We start from the raw sequence: 10,245 nt of genomic DNA on the forward strand, positions 1-10,245 counted from the left end.
GCACCAAAAGGTCAACATAGGCAAAAGGTGACATGGCAGTGGTTGTCACAAAGTCGACATGAACGTTTCACTTTTTTTTTTTTTTTATGTTTTGTATACTTGTTACACATGGACGCTGGAGACAGTAGTCGTCAAAGCGATAAACCTGGCCCTAAGTATAGCGAGTGAAGCAGTACACTGATTGGGGGTCTACATGCTTAGATGTCAACATTAACACCCAAAAAAACTTTTCCATGTTTACCTTTTGTCAGTGTTGACCTATTGACTGTCTATGTCAGTGGTAGCCAACCCTAGCCCTCGAGAGCTACCAACAGTTCACATTTTCCAGACAACCTAGCTGCTGCACAGCTGCACTCATTAATCACTGACACATTTTAAAAGATACCCAGATGGAGCTAATTAGCTCACTTGTGATTCTGTGAGGAGACCTGCAAAACATGCACTGTTGGTAGCTCTCGAGGACTAGGGTTGGCTACCCCAGGTCTATGTAGACACTGTTAGCACTTTAATCCATAGCCATGGTACACAATGTACAACTTTTAATTGTAGATTTAGAAGGATAGGGCTTATTTGTCTAGAAGGATCCATTTTCTGAGTGTCATTTTGACGTGCACTAGTGCAGGTTTGCGAATAGATCTCTTGTATGATAGAGTAATGTTTCCCCCTATACTGACATGGAATGCATCTGTTCCAAAGTTCGGTACTTGTGAGTTATCTGGGCGTCCGATTTTTTGATTGTATGCCTTAAGTTAAGGCATACAATCAGATGCGATGCGATACGATATCGCATCGCATCGCATGCGACCATCGGATGCGATGACCCGATTTTTCCATAGGAATCAATGTTAAAATGGACTGAGTCCATTTTAACATGGAATTCAATGGGAAAAAGGGGTCCTTTTTCATACCCCTACTATCCAAGTGGGCATGGAGTTGGATATAAACCTGTGGCGAGCGTAGCGAGCCACCGAGCCCGAAGCGTGGCGAGCGAAGGGTATTCCGTGTCCCCTCGCGGGGCTCGCTACGCTCGCCACGCTTCGGGCTCGGTGGCTCGCTACGCTCGCCACAGGTTTATATCCAACTCCATGCCCACTTGGATAGTAGGGGTATGAAAAGGACCCCTTTTTCCCATTGAATTCCATGTTAAAATGGACTCAGTCCATTTTAACATTGATTCCTATGGAAAAATCGGGTCATCGCATCGCATCCGATGGTCGCATGCGATGCGATGTCCCGATCCGACCCGATTTAAAAATCGGACGCCCGGATAACTCACAAGTACCCAAAGTTCATCTGGCCAATGTGGTATGGGTTCTTGCTTATGTCCATTTTCTGTCCAAGTGTTAGCAGTGCTGCCAAATACACTCATATCCTAACAAAAGCGTGTTTTATGCAGCATGATTGTGTATTGAAAGTATACTAACTGTTTTTTTTAACACCTAAAATGTTTTGGTTAGTTCTGTAAAAGGTATTTCCCCTTTTATATTTTATTCTTATTGTATTTTGTAAATGAAAATACTTAACTTTTAGCTGTTTGACTTAAGGGGTGTACATATGGTGAGATTTTGGCAGGAGATTTTGACTAGAATAAGTCAAAATCTCCCAGTGTTTCTCCTGCATAGTCAATATTGTGTAGCATAGATTGCTTAGCAAAGATTGACTGTGCAGGCAAGGAAATTTTGACTAGATCATAGACTATCATTACTTAGACAAAATTGCTTAGTCCAAATCCCCATTGCATCTAGCCAAAATCTCTTGTACATCTAGTCAATACCCCTTTTACACCAAAAACCCTGGTCCGACCCTGGTCTTTGAACGCTGGAGTTTCCAGGGTCTGACCCTGCTTTATACTGCATTTACACAGCACTTCGACCTGGGTCGGACCAGGGTCTGCACCATTTACACTGGACCTGGGTCAGCCCTGCCTTGTCATTACAAATGGCCTGCAGCAGCAGCACCACATCACCCCCTGCACATCATCACCCCCCCCCTGCAGCATCACATCAATCCCCCCCTGCACATCATCACCCCCCCTAGCAGCAGCAGCACCCCCCCCCCCCCACCTGTACATTATCACCCCCCTGCAACATCAAATCACCCCCCCCCCCTGCACATCATCACCCCCCTGAAGCAGCATCACCCCCTGCACCTTATGACTCCCCTGCAGCATCAAATCACAGGCTGCTGAGGGGGGAGACGGAGGGGATGCTCCCCGCTGCTGTAACTCCCCCCTGCAGCCGCGGGGCCGGGAGTGGAGGCAGCGGGAATCAGCAGTGCAGGTGGGCAGGGGACATCATCACCTGTAGAATCATATCATCACCCCCCCAGCGCGGGGTCCAGCCTCCAGGCAGCGGGGTCCGGCAGTGCAGGCGGGGGATCCATTCAGCGTATACGAAGTTGCCGGCGGGGTCCCCCCAGTGTATGGGAACTAGTAGCGGCAGTTCCCAGCCGCCGCAGGGACGCTCGCTGGTTACTTCCCATACGCTGGAGGGACCCCGCCGGCAACTTCGTATACGCTGAATGGATCCCCCGCCTGTACTGCCGGACCCCGCTGCCTGGAGGCTGGACCCCGCGCTGGGGGGGTGATGATATGATTCTACAGGTGATGATGTCCCCTGCCCACCTGCACTGCTGATTCCCGCTGCCTCCACTCCCGGCCCCGCGGCTGCAGGGGGGAGTTACAGCAGCGGGGAGCATCCCCTCCATCTCCCCCCCTCAGCAGCCTGACAGTTCACCCCAGGCCCTTAGCAGCCGCAGACACCCCTCTCCTCCTGCAGCAGCTGGGGACAGCTTCCCCAGCGCTGCATGCCGTGCACGGACCCGCTGCGGGTGCCTGGACCCGCAGCGGGAACATTTACACCGGCCTCTACACGGGTCCTAACCGTGTTCTACCCAGGTCAGGACCTGGGTAGAGGACCCGTGTAAATGGACACGGCTTGACCCCATTTACACCGCCGAAGGTCCGGGTCTGACACGCCACTGACCCGGATTTTTCAGCGGTGTAAAAGGGGTATAAATTGGCCATTAGCTAAAATCTCGCCATGTGTACGGGCTTTAGTTTCACTCACAATTACATTTTTCTGGCTCACAGGTGATAATCAGATTCTGAGTAATCACCTATGGACAGGCCTAACACTCCTGTTACATTATTGGCAGTCTCCGGTTACAGCAATGTGTGTGCGTGTGTGTGTGGGGGGGTATAAAATAGTGTGCCCGAAGCATTGCGAGTGAAGCGAGGGGCTGCGGTTGACCTCAAACAGTGTCCATGTCAACTGTGTCGACCTTCGGGTCAAAAAAACAGTGAAAAAAACCCGTCAACCTCACAACCTGTTAACACAACCTAACGCTATGTCGACCTAAAACCATGTCGACCTTGTCCCCTGTCCACAATCCTGGAACACTGAAACCGGTGATTATATATTTATCCAGCCTGCTGGATATTAATCGCAGCGGCAATGCGAGGGGCTGTGCATCGCTATACTCCAACACACAATCGCTCATAAAATGCCGGGGATCGCTATGTGCGTAGGCCCCATTAAGGCACATACATACTTTGCGACTTGGAGCTGAAAGCAGCTGTTTTGACGTTTGAGCTGCGTTTAGATCAAAAGCTGCCCAGTGTGTATGGGCAGGCGGTGAGTGTTGATACACATTCCCACATCATCGCAGGTTTTACCAGCAGGCTGAATGGCTTTCAGTAGCATCCTGCTATGGAAAAACATTCACAGCGGTGAAAATCGTTGGGCAGGGGAAAGATCGCTCAGATAATCGCAGTGCATACATGCTGGGCAAAAACATCCAGTGTGTGTGCACCTTTACCTGTACTGTGTATCAGCATTTTGTCTGTGGCCCAAATAGTGAGTGTGCTGTAGTACAAGAGATGTATTGGTTAGGTGGTCTGCTTTGTGGACGTAGAAGTGCATGGTCTAAAATGAATGCAGTTACAGCGCTAATACACCTTAGGAATCACACAGCTTATATGTTCAGCAACTAGAAGAGTTGCATAATAAAAAATTGTATAGGAAAAGCATTTTGTATTATTTGTACTAGAACTCACTTGCTAAACTTTAAGCTCAGGAACGGTAATACAAAAGTGCCTAAAATGGCATACTTATATATTAATATATATTCCACATGATTTTCTTCAAATGTATTCACCAATCTGACCACACTGATTTCAACTTTGACCATACATTATTGTGAATTTGCAGTGAAGGGTTTCATCTATTTAGCTATGCAGATATGTATTTATTTATTTTTTGCAATTTCATTGATCTTTGAAAACATTGTGTATATAAATTTTATTGTATTTACATGCGGTTTTTACTGCAGCAGCTAACACTGTATTATAATTCATGGTAAAATAACTGTGTCTTATATAAAGATATGTTCTTTAAAAGAAGAAAAACTACTGATTACTTTATTGCTAAACATCTGCTAAAGGGGTATTACTCCAAATACTTATTATGTTGTTTTTATGGCTCTGATATTTATATTTAGCCTTATAGCAATGGTTTGAGCAGTCTGCTGCACAGACAATACAGCCAGATGGAGAATCCACGCAAGGACCGCTGTAGTTTAACAATTTATCTGTCTAGTTACCAGCCTGTCAAAATGAGGGAACATCATAATTGTAATGTCAGCGATTTCAGCTGTGTGCCCGAACAGCTAAACGCGGGTAATCCGCTCCCTCAGAGCTAATAAACCCAGAGAAGCTGGTGCGTGCTGCAGCTTTAGGGGAATTTTGCAGGTGAAGCAGCCCTGTATTCTATGAAAATTATGCTGCATCAGGCAGACACACCGGTTGCACTGCAAAATGGGTCTTTTATCAGGCAATCTAATCTGATAGCCCATTAAAGAAAAAAAAAATCAAATCTGCAAAGCATTGGTAAAATTAGCAAAAAAAAAATAATCCGTTTTTCGCTACCAATGTTTTAACAGGGGTAATCGAACACTCTCCAGAGTCTCTTGCCCCTGTTCAAGTAGTAGTAGTAGTACGTTTATTTATAAGGCGCCGCAAAGTGTCCGCAGCGCCGTACATAGCAAACAAAAAAACAAATTACAAGGTAACGTACAGGGTGTGTTGAAAAATACAGTATAAATAGGGGTATAGCTGGTAGAACTAAAATCAGCATCAGTTCAGAAGTAGGTGTCAAAATTGTCGAGGAGACTGAAGATGAAGTAGAGGAAGGGAAGAACAGGACAGGAGCACAGGTGAGGTAATGAGGTAGGGTGAGTATGTGAGGAAGGAGGACCCTACTCATAAGAGTTAACATACTAAAAATAGGTGGGTGGACGAACGAAATACAATAGGATAAGTAGGAACGGAGGCAGGATAGGAGGATCAAAAGAGGTTAGGAGGAGGGATAGGCTAGTCGAAAAAAGTGGGTTTTGAGGGAGCGCTTGAAGGAGGTAAGGGAATAAGATAGCCTGATGGGTGGCGGGAGGTTGTTCCAGTGCAGGGGGGCAGCGCGAGAGAAGTCTTGGACACGGGAGTGGGAGGAGGTGATTAGGTGAGAGGTCAGTCAGCGGTCAGCGATGGAGCGAAGAGGACGGGAGGGAGTGTGGATAGAGATCAGTGAAGAGAGGTAGGGAGCTGTGGAGGAGGAGAGAGCCTTGTTAGGTGGTGGTGAGGAGTTTAAAGAGAACTCGGAAAGGAATGGGGAGCCAGTGAAGAGATAGACAGAGGGGGGAGGCGGAGGTAGAGCGGCGGGAGAGGAAGATGAGCCTAGCAGCAGCGTTAAGAATAGATTGGAGAGGTGCGAGCCGAGTGAGAGGTAGCCCAGAGAGAAGGATGTTGCAGTAGTCAAGGCGGGAGATGACAAGAGAGTGAATGAGAATTTTGGTCGCGTCAGTGGAGAGGAATGGTCTGATGCGTGAGATGTTGCGTAGGTGAAAGCGGCAAGATTGTGAGAGAGCACGAATGTGGGGGGTGAAAGAGAGGGAGGAGTCAATGATGACACCGAGGCAGCGCGTTTGGTCGGTGGACGTGATCTCGGTTTCACCAATGCTGATGGAGATAGTGGGAGAAGAGGGGATGTTCGGGGGATGGAAGATTAGAAGTTCAGTTTTAGCCATGTTTAGTTTCAGGAAGCGTTGGGTCATCCAGGCTGAGATGGCCGTGAGGCATTCGGAGACCTTGGACAGGAGTGATGGGGATAAGTCGGGGGAGGAGAGATAGATTAGGGTATCATCAGCATAAAGGTGGTAATGAAAACCATAGGAGCTGATGAGGGTGCCCAGAGAGGTGGTGTAGAGGGAGAAGAGGAAAGGGCCAAGGACTGACCCTTGGGGAACACCGACTGGCTGCGGGGTAGTAGGAGAGGAGGAGCTTGGAGTGGAGACGGAGAAGGAGCGTTCGGAGAGGTATGAGGTGAACCAGGAGAAGACCGTGCCAGTGATGCCAAAAGAGCGGAGGGTGTTAAACATGAGAGGGTGGTCAACAGTGTCAAAGGCAGCCGACAGATCAAGCTGGATGAGGATAGAGAAGAGGCCTTCTTCACTTATAGAAGTTCTCACTTATGTAGGTTCAAACAGTATTTGTTTCACAAACTGAAATGCCTCAATGTTAAATAAAATTATGTACATGCTTGGTTTCAGTGTCCCTTCTGACCTCAAAGATTGGAGGGAGAGACTTGTCAACGTACTAATCCTAGTTAGAGTTTCAATAGATGGTAGTCTCATTTATAGCAATTAATAAACTGTACGAACCTATAAAATAATTTAAAGATATTTTACAGTTTTGCTAATAGATGATTTTTACTGCAAACTCGTTGGGAACCTCACGATTCGTCCCCGTAATACCCCTTTCACACTGCTTCTCAGACTCAGGTTGTTACGGTTTTCACTTGGGCAGAGGTGCAATGTGTAAGCTTCAAATCATATCCTGGGTTGACCAACCTGGCAATTTTGATTTGGGATAAAAGAAGAGTTAAACCTGTCTCCTTGTGTATAGTGGGTAACCTGGGTTTATTGTGAAAATGTCAGACCTAGCCCAGTAATGTAATCTAAACCTTAGCATTACTGCCTCACAATGCTGAGGACATGGGTTCGATTTCCACCATGGCTTTGACTGTGTGTAATTTGTATATTCTACCCGTGCTTGCGTGGGTTTCCTCCCACAACCCAAAAATATACTGGTAGGTTAATTGTCTCCTAACAAAAATGAACCCTAGAATGTCTGTGTGTTTGTACATGTGATAGGGAATATAGATTGTAAGCTCCACTGGGACAAAGACTGATGTGACTTCAAAAATTCTCTGTAAAGTGCTGCGGAATATGTGTGCGCTATATAAGAAACTTAAATAATAAAAGCGGTATTGTAGGGGGTTTCCCACTTATCCAGGTTTCACTGTATAGGATAATACCAGCCAAAAAGTAGTTCTTTTTGAACACTGTCTTTTAAGTCACTGAATTTAAAAGATATTCTCTAAAAACAACATTACAGAGAGCACCTGCAGCCTTTTTTTGGACATTTATACAAATAGTGGCTGATTGTGAATGCAATACAGGTGTTTATTATGTTACCAACATTTAAATGAAGTGTGTGTGTACTTCGTGTATTATAACAAACCTAGTAACTATAACTTTTAAACCAGGTATGATCAAAATAAAAGAAAAACACCTGTTAAAGAGTATATGCAGCAGCTCTAGTCAAGGCTACAAAGGAAACAAAAGCTATATAATAACAAAATCTGCTATACCACTTTTTCACAGAGTACAGCAGACAGCAGCAGAGGCTGTGTAAGCCCCCGATCCAACCTGCGGACGCTGTGGTCTGGAGGTTGGGCTTCCCCCATTGATGTAAACGGGAGCTGGGTTGGATGACCTGGCGTATCCATTTACATATCCCTCTAACCAGGTCCTGCCCGTGTTCAACCCAGGTCAGGACCTGGGTAGAAGTCACATGTAAATGGACACGGGTTGACCCATTTACATTGCGGCAGTGTAAAAGGGGTATAAGTTAGGTATCATCTCTTCCCATATGCACCTGGTTACTGTTTCCAAAGGCTCAATTTCAGAACAGATTAAGAAAATAGTTTCTACCAAATCATATTTGTTGTAGGCAAGTGTAACATTGTCACTTGAGTACAGGTTGAGTATCTTTTATCCAAATTATCCCGAAAACTACATTCCAGAAAGTGGGAAAAAAAATTCTTGCTAAAAGAACTACTAGGGACATCTGTAACAGCACTATTGAGGACATGATATGTAACAGCACTACCGAGGACATGATATGTAACAGCACTACCGAGGACATGATATGTAACAGCACTACTATGGACATGATATCTAACAGCACTACTGAGGACATGATATGTAACTAGCACTACTGAGGACATGATATGTAACAGCACTACCGAGGACATGATATGTAACTAGCACTACCGAGGACATGATATGTAACAGCACTACTATGGACATGATATCTAACAGCACTACTGAGGACATGATATGTAACTAGCACTACTGAGGACATGATATGTAACAGCACTACCGAGGACATGATATCTAACAGCACTACCGAGGACATGATATGTAACAGCACTACCGAGGACATGATAATGTAACTAGCACTACCGAGGACATGATATGTAACAGCACTACCGATGACATGATATCTAACAGCACTACCGAGGACATGATATGTAACAGCACTACCGAGGACATGATATGTAACAGCACTACCGAGGACATGATATCTAACAGCACTACCGAGGACATGATATGTAACTAGCACTACCGAGGACATGATATGTAACTAGCACTACCGAGGACATGATATGTAACTAGCACTAAATCTGTGCAACACAATAATTGATTGGTATTCAAATTCAGTACCTAAGATAGTACACAAACTTTGATTCATGTTTTGGAACCTTGTTTTATGCACAAATGAAATATATTTATGTGTATTTTATGTGTTTGTACAACATAAAGCAAAAGATACCTCAAGATAATTCATTGAAATATAAAAATATTCTGAAATCCGTTATCCAAAATTCTTCTGGTTCCGAGTATTTTGGATAAGGGATACTCAACCTGTATCATATCTATATCTTATTGCAAAGATTATGGCACTTTTTTGCGAGTTTTCAAACAACTTTAAAACCATGTGCCTAACATATTGTATAGGTCCGCATTGTGCTGCCAAATAGCAGAACGATTGAGGAATGGTGATAGGTGGTAACAAAACGTTAGCAGTAGATCCTTTATGTCCTGGGAGGATTGTGATGGGGCCTTGACGCTCAAGCATACCCTACAGAGGTTTCATTAGATAAAAATCGGAGTCATTTGGAGGCTAATTTAATACCTTGATTTCTTTTTCCTGTTACTTAAACCATTCCTAAACAAGTTTAGCTGTGTGGCAGGGCTTCTGACCCTTCTGAATATTGTTGCAATGAAGGTATATACCCGGTAATTCAAAAATGTTTAGGTGCTGGTACATATCACATCCACATGAATGGCAGGACCCAAGGTTTCCAGTAGTACACTACCAAAAACATTGGACATCCCGGTGCCATTTCTTTTCCAGGTAAACAATCCATGTGTACCCAGCCACCAATATAATAATATTAAATAAGTGTTTCATCAGACAAGGCCATCACCTTCTATAACTCCATGCTTCAGGGATGATGCTCATGTGCCTATTATAGATACTTTCAGTGGGGGAAAGGTATCCGCATAGGTATCCTGTTTGCAGCTATGTACTTTTGTGTCATAACCAGCATTGCAATTCACTCTTCTGTTGGAAAGGACATGACTCGCTTACCTTCATACCCAATATGCATCACTAAACCTTGGGGGTCAATGACCTCCTTGCCCTTCGGTGGACCACTTCTAGTAGACACTAATCCCTGGCTCCTGGAATACACCTCAGGAGCTGCCATTTTAAAGATGCTCTGGCTCGTCTGACCAGTCTGTGCGTGTTATGTTCTATGCTATCATTTACTTTGATCATTTTAACTCCAGGAGAATTATAAGTGTGAATATCCAGGAGAGGCGGAGGTGTGGGTTCTTATCTCATTTCCCCTACAACTCTCAGTATTGTACATTGGAGAGGGTCAGAGCCCCAGTGACAACAGACATGTAAGGTGCAAGCTTTGTAACTGGCTAATTATGTGTATTGGATTCATTCATGCCACAACTTGCTCTTTTTGTAGTGCTTGTTACAATATGCACCTAAACAATAACAAAATATTAATAGTAATAACCTTTTCCCAAATAAAATGACATACATTATAA

The sequence above is a fragment of the Crinia signifera genome, chromosome 2, assembly GCF_055691185.1.
Source record: "Crinia signifera chromosome 2, ASM5569118v1, whole genome shotgun sequence".
NCBI classification, from domain to species: domain Eukaryota; kingdom Metazoa; phylum Chordata; class Amphibia; order Anura; family Myobatrachidae; genus Crinia; species Crinia signifera.